Raw genomic sequence first — 11,716 nt, forward strand, 5'->3', positions numbered from 1 at the left:
GAAACGGGTATTGAAAAACAAAAAAACGAGTGGTTATTTGATTTTTCGTTTTAAAATACAAAAATTAAAATTGAAATACAAGGCGTTTTTCCTTTTCATCATCAAAAAGGGATGTACGATTTTTTTTAAATGCTGTGATTTTCGTTTTATATTTAGAATAACAAGAAAGTAAAATCAGTAAGAGACAGAAACGAAAAAAGGGCAGTTTTTTCATTTTCTGAGACCGGAAGTGGTCATCAGCAAGTGTGGAGCCAAACGACAACAAGATTCTCAGAGGGCGGAACCAGAGAGCAGTGATTGGTCAGACTGACTGAGAGCCAGAGAGCAGTGATTGGTCAGACCATAGATAATATAGAAGACAGCGCGCTAGCGTATCTAGTCTATGTATATCTATGGTCGGCACGTCTGGTAGCAGCTCTGGCTGCTGTTGACCTTGTTTTTGGAGTAAAACACGGTAAGAAGATAAATACTTCTAACCAGTAGTGTTGTTTTGTTGTACGTTAAGTCAGCGACTTGTGAAGAGTTGTGTTTTGTCGTGTTTGAGCAGTTGGTCCGGACGCGTTAGCTAGCTGAGCGGCTAAGTTAGCTAGCGGGCTAATTAACACAGGTGGCTAACTTACCACTGAACACCTGTTAGTTGCTGCTGCAGCTGTCCTCATTATTAGAATGACCTTCTCAACCTGTATTTCTCTGCTGTGTATTTTAGCTTTTAAAAAAGTTATTTTACTTTAAGGTTAACTGAAACCTGTTGAGCTGCACTGAAGTTTAACATTCAGCTGGTTTGAATTAAACCGCGCTTAACTTAACATTGTGCAACATTACCTCTCTGAATCTCCATAATTTCATTAAATTCCTTCTCTCTTCCACTGCTCAAGTTCAATCCAGTATATAAAATGACATTAATAGTGAATAAACTAACAACCAGCCATTGTATTTATTTATTATTGCATGTATTTGTAGTAAAACATGAGTTGAAACATCCTGCTTTTGGATCTTGAACTGCACAAGCTGTTCATTTTCAGTCACCTGACGAGTTAAACTCCCCTTTTTATGTGAGGTTGAAGCAGAAAGTCTGAGTTAACAAAGAAAGTTGTTTATAATTTGCGATACCTGTTATCTCTGACTGAGGCTTTAGTTTTTGTTGAGCTGATTTACACGTAGAAACTTTGTTCAGGAAGATTTCTCAGTAGCTCAGAGGACAGGCTGCTTTTTACACAACCTTGTAAGAGAATGTCTGTCAATGCTTTCAGCAGAATTTAGAAACACAACACTTCCTAAACAGATATTTTGAGGCTGTGGGGTTGAACGTTTGAGAGTATATCAGTGTGTTTGTTTGTGGTCTTTCTGTTTCTAGGTGGAAGCTGAATTAGTGAGGATGACTCCTGCTCCTGTCATCTCTAAGCTCCTCACACATCTTTACCTGCACATGAGGAAAATCACTCCTGTAGAATGCAGGTATGTTTGTCATTATTATAAAAAGGTGTTGCCTGGTGACCTGTCAGAAACCCATTATACAGAGTCAGCCAAAATAATGTTTACACACATCAGGAAAAGAAAAACTTGCATAAATATTTCAATACCAAATTTGTTCAGACATCACGAGATTAATAAAAGTTATCTTTGGCCTCTACAATTACAAGAGGTGCTCAAAGTGGTGGCCACTGGCTTCCAGACATTTATGTTCTGTTGTAGACGTCACTTGTTGATGCTCCATTCATGAGGGTAGCGCCGTCTGTTGGGAAAACATCGCAGAACAGGACACAGAGTTATCGTGATTTGATCAAACTTTGAAAGAGGAATCTATATGTGTAGAAGTACTTATACAAATGAAATATCTGTAAAAGTTTTCCTTTTCCTGATGTGTGTACATTATTTTGTCTGACTGAACTTAATGAGAACAAAGCTGTCATTTAATTGTTGCTCTGAAAGCTTCTTTAGTGAAAACCAGCTGGTGTTCTGCTTTGAAACAAACTGCTGTTGAGGTCTGTGTTTTTAGGTTTAACCCCACAGCTTCTGAATGAACTGATAGTTTGTTTTTTTTTCCTGATCAATGTGGACGTTATAATTGATGGTAACATTTACTGATCATATAATCAGAATGACAATATAACAGTATAACATTCTGACCACCTGACTAATACTGTGTTGGTCCCTTTATGCTGCTAAAACTCCTCTGACCCAGTGGTTCATCAGAACCTCTGGGGATGTCCTGTGGATTCTGTGGGTCCTGTGGGTTGCAGGGTGGGTCCTACCTAGACCAGGCTGATCCTGGACCATCCCACAGATGCTCAATCAGATCTGGATGTGGGGAGTGTGGAACCCAGGTGAACAGCTTAGCTCTGTCGTGTTCCTCGGACCACTCCTGTAGTAGCAGTTTTAGTTTGTCCTGCTGAGGGAGGCAGCTGGCATCAAGGACTGCTGTTGCCATGGAGACTAGGGGGTTGTTTGTCCTGCAGTGTTTAGGTGGTGGTACATGTCAAACATCCACATGAATGTCAAGGTTTCCCAGCAGAACGTTACATTAGAACAAGATGATGGATGTTGTTCTCTTCAGCTGTCAGTGGTCAGAATGTTGTGGCTGATCGGTGGATCTGTCTGCCTTTACTCTGACATCCAGAGTTATACAAAAGTGTAGTATGTGTGCAGTGCAGAAGAGATTTACTTTATTGTATGCGTTTTTTTGTTTTTTAAGGGAGAGCATTTTTTCTTATCCACCTGAAGAAGACCTAATCTTTCCCTTCAAAGGATAGTTAAATGTTACTACGGCTTCCATAGTGGTCTCATCAGAGAAAATCATATCCATATACAGATTTTTATTAATTCCAGGACTGGTTCAGTAACAATTATAATAATAACTACATCAGATAATTCTTGGTCGCAGTTGGAATTTTGCAGCCTGAGAGATGGTTGAGAAGGTTTGCAGTTCTTGTTTTAGCAAAATATGTTATAATAGAAGATCTTTATTGTCATTGTACATGAAATTATCTGCAAACCAGCAAAATGCATCAGTCTGAGGTATCTAAAAATAAATAAGTAAAGAAAAATGCTTCTAAAGCCAATAATAAACAGAATATTTTGAGGGAATATTCTAAAAAGGAAAGAAAAGCTCCATTCTCACTCCTCTCAGGATAAACTGTCATTAAAATTGACTTTAAATTTAGCTTCAACATGAGATAAAAACATTTACTTTCATTACTGATGTTGTCAAGTTTTAATAAAGTTCATGCTACTTTTATAAAATGATGAAAGTGAATAAATTGTATTTCTGTGATCTGTGTTTGATTTCTGTCTTTTCTCCTGTCATCCAGATGTTCAGAGGGAGATGATGCCACATCTGGTCCAGCTGATGGAAGGTCTTGAAGTTCTCTGACTGGCCTCGACTGAAGATGGTCGTCTCACTGGATTTAAGGTTCAGATGCTCAGTAACAAACTCCACCAATGTGCCAACAGGGAAGCTTTAGGTTTATTAAATGTTGCTATGAAGGTTTCGCTGTTTTTCTTTGTGAATGCAATGTGCTCCAACTGAAACTTGAATTAGAACTTAGAAGTAAATCCTTCCATCTGAAAGTATTTAGTTGCATTAATAACCTCACAACATTCTAATTTTTATTCCAGTCTTGGTTGGAAATAGAATCTCTGTATTGATTCAGGTAAAAACTGAACTTCACAGCATGTTGGAGCAAAACAACCAGATGAAAACTGTGATGGTGTTGGATTGTCAGACCGTAATGTTGCAGCTCAAAGCAGCTTTTCTATCTCAGTTCATTCTGACATTCAGCTATGAATCAACACAGCAGATGGTGATCCATGCTGTGGAAGTCTCACATCTCCTGATTTAATGGAGCTGCTTTGCACTTTTTACACTGTTCATTCACCAACACTTTATTTAATAAGAGTCCCATCTAGTTTTTATGAGGAATGTGATGTTTTAATTTCTCTGTGAATAACTGCAGTCTAATGTAACAGCTGGAGTTGTAACATCTGTCCTGATATTGATCATGAAGTATTGATCAGAATACTTATGGTCAGCAGTCATCCCTGAAGTTTTATATTAAAATCTTTACCTGTGTTGTGAACTTTGGTAAGAAGCAGAAACTTTTGCGTTGCCATGGATACATGAGTGTTAAATTCTGTCCATGTTTCCATTTTGGGAAATGCAGTCCAGTTCCAGAATGTGGAGAAATTTAGTCTCACAATCACAGACAACAAATATTATCTGAAAGTCGGGTTATTGTTGTTTATCAGCACAATACAAAAAGATTAATGTTAGAAATATTCCAGTTAAGACTCTAGAATATCATGATTTATGTAAATATACCTCCAATAATATGAATGTTCAGGTTAAGATTGTACAGTGATATTTATTATGCAAGTTTAGCTGATTAAAGTTTATGACTCTGCACTAAAATATTATTTATTATTTAAATTTACATCATTGTTATAATATTTAGGGTCAGACCCTAAAGGATTGAGATTAAGAAATCAAATATTCTATAAAATGTAAATACACTGAACTCATTTGAATATATTTAAGTGAGACTCTACAATATTATTTGACACAAATCTATCTAAATCAGAATTTTAATAATTTTCACGCCAAACATTTACTGGACTGATTTAAATATTAAAATCACTCCTTTCTAATCCTCTGCTGTACGTTCAAACCTGAGGCCTTAAATAGAAACACACAAGTATCTGATTGAAAGAACTTCTGCAGAGTCCTGGTTCCAGAACATGATGATAGAATTATAGACAAACTTTAACAAAAGCTGCCTGAGAGTTTACAGGTTTTTATGTTGGATTTCTTCAGTAATTTAATGAGAGTTATCAGCAGAAATCAAGTGTTCATTTGATGAACTTCATTTCCTAAAACATCCAGAATTGGAGCTCATATCTTTGACAGCTGTAAAGTTTCTGCTCCTTTAAAGTTCACAACACAATGAATGAATTCCTAAAACACTCTCAATGCTGGAGAGCATTTGATGCTGAAGCAGTGACCAGTTTTTCTGTTTCTTCTCTGGAGATGCACAATGAGGGACGTCTGCAGAGACTGAGAAAGAGTCTCACCACATCCTGACATGAGAAAAAGACTACAATGAGAAAACCTATCAGACAGCAGACGGCATGCATTCAAGGTGAGCTCTGAACATTTGATCTGGAACAGGAATTCAATAACGGCAGCATGAGCTTCATTTCAGTCTGTAGCTGCTGAATTCATGGATGAATCATCTGGCACGAGAGAGGAAGACCATCAAACATCCACGTCAGCTGATGGAGGTCCAAGAGTCTCACCAAACAAACAACCTACAGAGTGAAGACCTCAAATCTGATTGGACGGCCTCCTATTCAGCCACGTGTGAACAAATGCCTCTAAGTTGATTTGTTTTCTAAAATAAATCTAGTTTGAGTCCTAATCTATGCCTGTGTGTTTGCTTCTTTACACTGCTGTTAACAGTTTAGGCTGTTAGATTGTTCCAGATAAGACAAGTACAAGATTCTTCAGAGCCGGGTCTTAATGTTTTTTGAGCAACACACCATACTATGACGTTTTTACAATGATGGTTTTACTATGGAACCAGTTTGACATGTTCAGGTGTTCTTTGTGTGAAAACTCAGAGATTTCAGGGATCAGAAGGTGGTTTTCAACTTTCTTTGTTAACTTTCTGCTTCAACTTTAAACTAAATTTCCTTCACTAAGCCAGCCCTCTGGACTCCCAGTAAGCTGTGTTCCTATTGGCTGTCCAGGTGGCTGCTTGGTGTTATCAGGAACACCTGAGCAGCTCAGTGTCTTCCTGCTTTATTTAGCTGCAGACAAACATTTCCTCTGCTTCTCTTCACCAGTGAACTGGGTTTGGCTCCATTGCTTTAGTTTGTTTTTTAGGCGTTGGCTTGCAGCTTCCAGCAGTAAAATCGTCTTTAATGTGTTTCTTGGTGTGTTTTAGGGCTTTGTACTGGATAGTTGTCTTGGTAAATGAGGTTCTTTAGCCACAGTTAGCACATGGTGCTAATGTGTGCAGTGATTAGTGGATTTGGTGCAGCTGAGTTGTGTCTTTATCTTGGCTGTAGTGAGTCTTCAGAGGTTTTTGGTCAGACACATTCTGTATTCTTGTTTGAGAACCAACGTTGGTTGTCCAGAAGGTAAGAGTTCCTGTCCTGATTCTCTGTTCTCAGAGGTTCTCTGGTAGGCTGCAGGAGACTTTAGCGTTTGGTTTGTGCTAGTTTGATTTTTGTACGGTTTCATTTGGACGACTATCTTGAGGCCCCTTCATGTGGTTTAGTGAGATTTTCTGGAACAGTTCTACAAAGCAACCTGCAGCAGAAGAGACTTTGAGAGTTTCTAGGAAGTTCTGGAAACCAGACTTTAGAGCAGCAGAAACATTTGTCAGCAGTTTGAGCAGGAGAAGGTGAGCTTCAGATTAGAAATGAGACAGAAACCTTCTTGACCCGTGTGGTGAGGTCCTGTACCAAGAGTTTGAGCAGGTTGTGAAGAGTCTGTAGTTCTTTGGTCTGAAAGCACAAGAAGAGTCGACTCATTAAAGGAGAAAACAGGAGATATTGTTGGTTCTTCTGTCGCTCTGCAGTTTCCAGTTTCCTTAGACTGAATATCAAGTTTATGTTTTAAATGATTTCCCATGTGAGCCCAAGAAGACTTCAATAAACTCCCTCCATCCCCTGGACACAACAGATTTTATTACCATGTTAAATCTTTTTTTTGAAATGTTTTTGAGTTTTAATCATAGTTTTAGCATAGTTTTTTTCTCTTTGCTTGTTTAGTTTTGTCATCTGTGTAAAAGGTGCTAAACAAATAAAGTTGAATTGATAACTGAATAATTGATTAACTCATGATTGTGACAACAGAAGTATTTTCATTGTGATTTAAGGGTTTATTTAATTTTTAAGGTTGGGGTTAAACACAGACAGAAAAAGAAGATTAAAGAAATAAACTACATAACAAAAAGCAATTAAATCAAAGGACAAAAAATTTAATACAATAAAACTTGTAAAAAGTTTTATTATTAAAAAGTATTTTTTAAATGTTAAATTATCAAAAATATTTGATCTGTAATTTGTAATATTTGTATTTCAAAAATTTTGTTTAATTTCATAATGACATGTATTGTATCTTGTTGAATTATCTAATTCAATATTTTGTCTGTTTAATACAGTTAAACATTAAATACAATTAAATTATATTAAACAGACAAAATATTGAATTAGATAATTCAACAAGATACAATACATGTAATTATGAAATTAAACAAAATTTTTGAAATACAAATATTACAAATTACAGATCAAATATTTTTGATAATTTAACATTTAAAAAATACAGTTAAACAAGAAGAATATTAAACATTTAAAAAAATACAAAACATTTAATTAGATTATTAAACCTTTAAAAAGACAAAACATTGAATTAAAAAATTAAATGTTTAATTAGAAAATTACATCTTAAAGACAATAACACTTCAAATAGGAATTAAACAGAAAATAAAATGAAGCATTTAAAAAGAAAATTAAACATTAAAAGGTGGTAAAACATTTAAAAAGAAAAACCTTAAAGATTTAATCGAAAAATTAAATATTGAGAAAGAAAAAAAAATTCAAGCAAGCTGATGAAACATTTGAAAAAACAAACATTAAAAAGACAAAACATTTGGAAATCAAATCAGACATTAGCAAAGAATAAAAGGTGAGAAAAGAGCAAAACTAAACGTTTAAGAAGAATCAAACTAAAGACAAAACATTTGAAAAGACATCAGTTAGACTTTAGAAGATCAAATTAAACAGAAGAGACAATAAAATGATCAAAAAGAGCAAAAACAGATAAAGGTCTTGAAGCGTTTTCTAGTCTGAAACGAAAAACATCAAGTTGCTTCTTCAAACATTTCCTCTTTCTATGTTCTTGGTTTGATTGTAGACAGATTTACTAAGAACTCATTTCAGAAAACTGCTTTCCAGATAAAGTCTACTAGTAGTTGAAGGCATTTATCAAACTAATGTTACCTTCTGATCTCCACAAACTTTACTGTTCAGTGAAGAGAATCAAAGTTTGTTGAGGATTTCTAAAAAATCCACAGGTGAAGGTCTGAGAAGAACTCAGATGGATGGTCTAAATATGAAATCAAGACTCATGGTCACAAGTTTTAAGGCTTCTGTTAACCAGAAAGTTCAAACTAACAGAGAAGTACTGAGAAACTTTTAAGATTTCAGTCCTCAGACTGTCTGAAGGTTCAAACGAACAGAGAACTGCTCAAGAACTTAGAAGATTTCAGTCATCAGACTGTCTGAAGGTTCAAACTAACAGAGAACTACTGAGGAACTTCGAAGATATCAGTCCTTGGACTGTCTGAAGGTTCAAACTAACAGAGAACTACTGTGGGACTTAGAAAATTTCAGCCCTCAGACTGTGTGAAAGCTCAGGTCCTGAGGACTCGGGAGGTCTGGAGGCTTGGAAAGTCTTGGAACTGAAGGTTCAACCCTCCAGCACAAAGGCTGAAGTCCAACCTCCTGAGAAAAACGGTCGAGTCGAGACTCAAATTAAAAAAAAAACTCGAAAATGACAAAAAATAAATGATAAATGCGCAAAAAAAAGAAGAATTAGTATCTGAGCGTGTAGCTCAGGAGGATAAGAAGAGGACTACCAAGTGGAAGGTCGCAGGTTCGAGACCCACCACCGGCACTTTTCTTTCTTTGTCTTTGTCAGGATTTTGAGAAAATTTAAGAAGTGTCTGGTCTTGAACCAGCGACCTGCAGCTCCATAGGCAAATCCTTAACTCACTGAGCTACAGATCAGATACAAAGAAATAAATTCGTCGTCCCTTTGGCATTGTAGTTCCTGAAGTGATCACATGGGTGGAGCCAAGGCGGAGCCTGGGTGGAGTCAGGGCGGAGAGTGGGCAGGGAGGTGGGTGGCGGCCTCCCCCCTCTACTCCCCCACCTCCCCCCACCACCCACCACACCTTCCCCCGCCCCACGAGTTCTTCGAGTCTCGATGAGTTCTTCGAGTCTCGACAGGTTTTCCCGAGTTTCTGGAGTTTCCACCAGGTCAGATGTAGAACAAGCTGTCATGAAGAGATGTTGAAGTCGGCCAGGATAGACTGACTTTTTACAGCGACTAGAAGGAGGATGACTAGAAGAGCAGGTCTTTAACCACCATCCATAAAATCCATGGAGTCGACTCCAGAGAAATGAAGGGAGGTCAACTTTTATCAACCTCCATCCAGATGTTCAATTTCATATCTTTACTTTGACATTTTTAGCACCACAAACCTTTAGTATCACACTTTATTATCATTTATTAGGACTTTAATGGAATCCACCAGCAGTTAGTTTTTGTTAACAAACTTTATTCTTGTCGTCGTGGGACTGCAGTATTTAAAACTGTTCCTTCTATTTCACCTCATGTTTATTAGTTTTAGTGGAGAAAGTTTTTGTAAGTAATTGTCCATTAGTCTCTTAAAAACCAAATAATAAATTGGATTAATCAAGAGGTTTAAATTTCTTACTTTGTCATATTTTAAATATGACAAAAAATATAAAAATAAAGTGTCTTGAGACAATTTGACCTGTAATTGGCGTTATATAAATAAAGTTGAATTCAAATTGTATGTATCTTGTAATGTTGGAGTAATTCAGCCATATATGTTGGAAAACACATTTTCTTTGACCATTAATCTGTTGATTGTTTTCTCCAGTAATTCATTTCTTGTTTTGGTTTATAAAATGTCAAACCCAAATATATTCAGTTTACTGTCATAAAAACCAGAAAGATTTACATTCATGATGCAGGAATCAGGCAGTTTTTCACTTTTTATCTTAGTTTAGTCAGAAAGATAGTTGATAATATGTGAATTGTTGCAGCTTGTGAGCCGTAGAAGGTTTTAATCTTTGGGGCCGAGTGTCAGAAAACATTTAGAAACCAACATCAACAAAACACTCAACAAAGATTTGAACATCATTAAAGGGAAATCCAACTTTTGCATAACAATGTCTAATTAAAGAACATTTATTTCCAACGTAAATGTGTGATATTCATCCTCTGGAGCTTTCTCTTCACATCGTCTTCCACCTGGACTGCTTTGGTCGGGAGCATGTGCAACAAACATTTGAAAAACTGCACTTTAACATCAATGAATGACACTGAAGTTTAATCTCTACATAAATGAGACTGAGTCTGGATGTGCTGCTCTGTCATTAACTCCTAAGTTTAGGGAAAGTTCAAACAAAAGAGGACAGTTCAGATAAGACTTGAAAATGAGCTTATTTTGAACAAACATCTCAGACTTTCTGAGCTTCAGCACCTCTAGCAAGATATTTTAACAACAAGCAACTCAAGAGATCCAGAATTTGGAGAGCATTAGCTTTAGCTGAGCCAAAGAACATGTGGGACGCTAACCTAGCAAACATTTCAGACTTTTCTCTGTGAATTCTGAGAAATAATTTCCTATTTAATGACAGAGCTACACATCTTAACTCACTCTCATTAAAACAGACTCTAATTCAGTGTCATCCATCCATATTAAAGTGCAGTTACCCAAAATGTTTGCTGCATGAGTTCCAACAAAACCTGTCCAGGTAGAAGGCCACTTTGACAAACAGGAAGTGGAAGATTCCAAGCAGATTTATAGAAGGGGGAACCGGACTGTACTAAGTGTGGTCGAGTATAGAGGGGTGTTTTGTGGGTTTTTAAGGCTGATAATAATTATTAGTGAGACACTTGGAGTATATTCATTTGGATATTCATTTGCAGTAAATGAAAGTATTTAAAATCTTGGAGTTAAACTTACAAGAACACAAACTTTAACAGAAAACTTTGTTGATAGGTTTTTGTGTTGTTTACAGATGTTAAGTTAAAGGAGTTTTATTCGTGACGTATAACCAATCAAATCACTCCAGAAGACAGAGCGACCACAGGTAGATTAAGGCTCAGAGCCAAAGTAGCGCCATTTTTAAATATATTTATTACCGTAAATCAGTAAAAAATAAAATACTGATAATCAGTAAATCAGTCAGCCCACAATTACAATTCTACAATGTATGTCTCTTTCCTTTGACTTGTTATTTGTACAATATACGATGTATATGATGGCGTTTTTTCATAGCAAAGGCTATACTATGATGTTTTCTAAGAGACATACTGTTTGTTCTGGCCCTGGGTCGCTGCACTCCTCCTCTGTTGTTTTCTGGATTGTACTCAGCTGTATGCCTTCGTCCACCCGGCCTCCGTTGACTCGTCCCGCCTGCCGTCTCTGGAGCTGAAGCTGGATTGGAACAGACCAAAGTACAGTCCAATCACGATGCCAGCTGCCTCTCAAAAGGCTCCTTCATCTGGCAGGTGGCGGCACTTCTTCTGAGGGGAAGCTGAGCTGGCCTGGCAGAACTTTGGAGATGTGTTCCAGTGGTTGGTGCATGTCTGGGGAGATAGAGAGAGACCTTTGAATTGTTCAGAAAGGAAAACAGGGAACCCATTGGTAGTTTTAGTTTTGGGTGCTACTGCGGTGTGTTTTTGGGTTTTAAGAGGTGAACAGGAAGAGTTTTTTTTTTCGTATTGATTATTTTTTACTTTGTTCCTGGTTGGAGTGCACATCAATGTCAACATGAAGTTCACTTTTAGTTCTGTTTATTTATTTTTATTTTACTAACACCCATTTGCTTTTAACTCCCTCACACGTTGTGTTGTTGTAAACTTACTCTTTCAAATAAATACTCGTCT

At 36.8% G+C, this 11,716-nt stretch overlaps 2 long non-coding RNA genes across 2 annotated transcripts in view; one reads left to right on the plus strand and one right to left on the minus strand.

Annotated features, from left to right (window-relative positions):
• Positions 1 to 395: 395 nt before the first annotated feature.
• On the plus strand, positions 396 to 5,414 carry LOC129348951 (uncharacterized). Its single transcript, XR_008601726.1, has 3 exons — positions 396 to 454; positions 1,355 to 1,455; positions 3,309 to 5,414. It is a non-coding gene; the product is annotated as an uncharacterized LOC129348951 (long non-coding RNA).
• A 5,531-nt stretch (positions 5,415 to 10,945) lies between these two features.
• The window catches only part of LOC129348952 (uncharacterized), a 74,258-nt gene continuing 73,487 nt past the window's right edge, over positions 10,946 to 11,716 (minus strand). The window contains exon 2 of the long non-coding RNA XR_008601727.1: positions 10,946 to 11,416. This is a non-coding gene — a long non-coding RNA (uncharacterized LOC129348952). The remainder of the gene's footprint in view (positions 11,417 to 11,716) is intronic.

The sequence above is a fragment of the Amphiprion ocellaris genome, chromosome 5 (genome assembly GCF_022539595.1).
Source record: "Amphiprion ocellaris isolate individual 3 ecotype Okinawa chromosome 5, ASM2253959v1, whole genome shotgun sequence".
Lineage (NCBI taxonomy): Eukaryota > Metazoa > Chordata > Actinopteri > Pomacentridae > Amphiprion > Amphiprion ocellaris.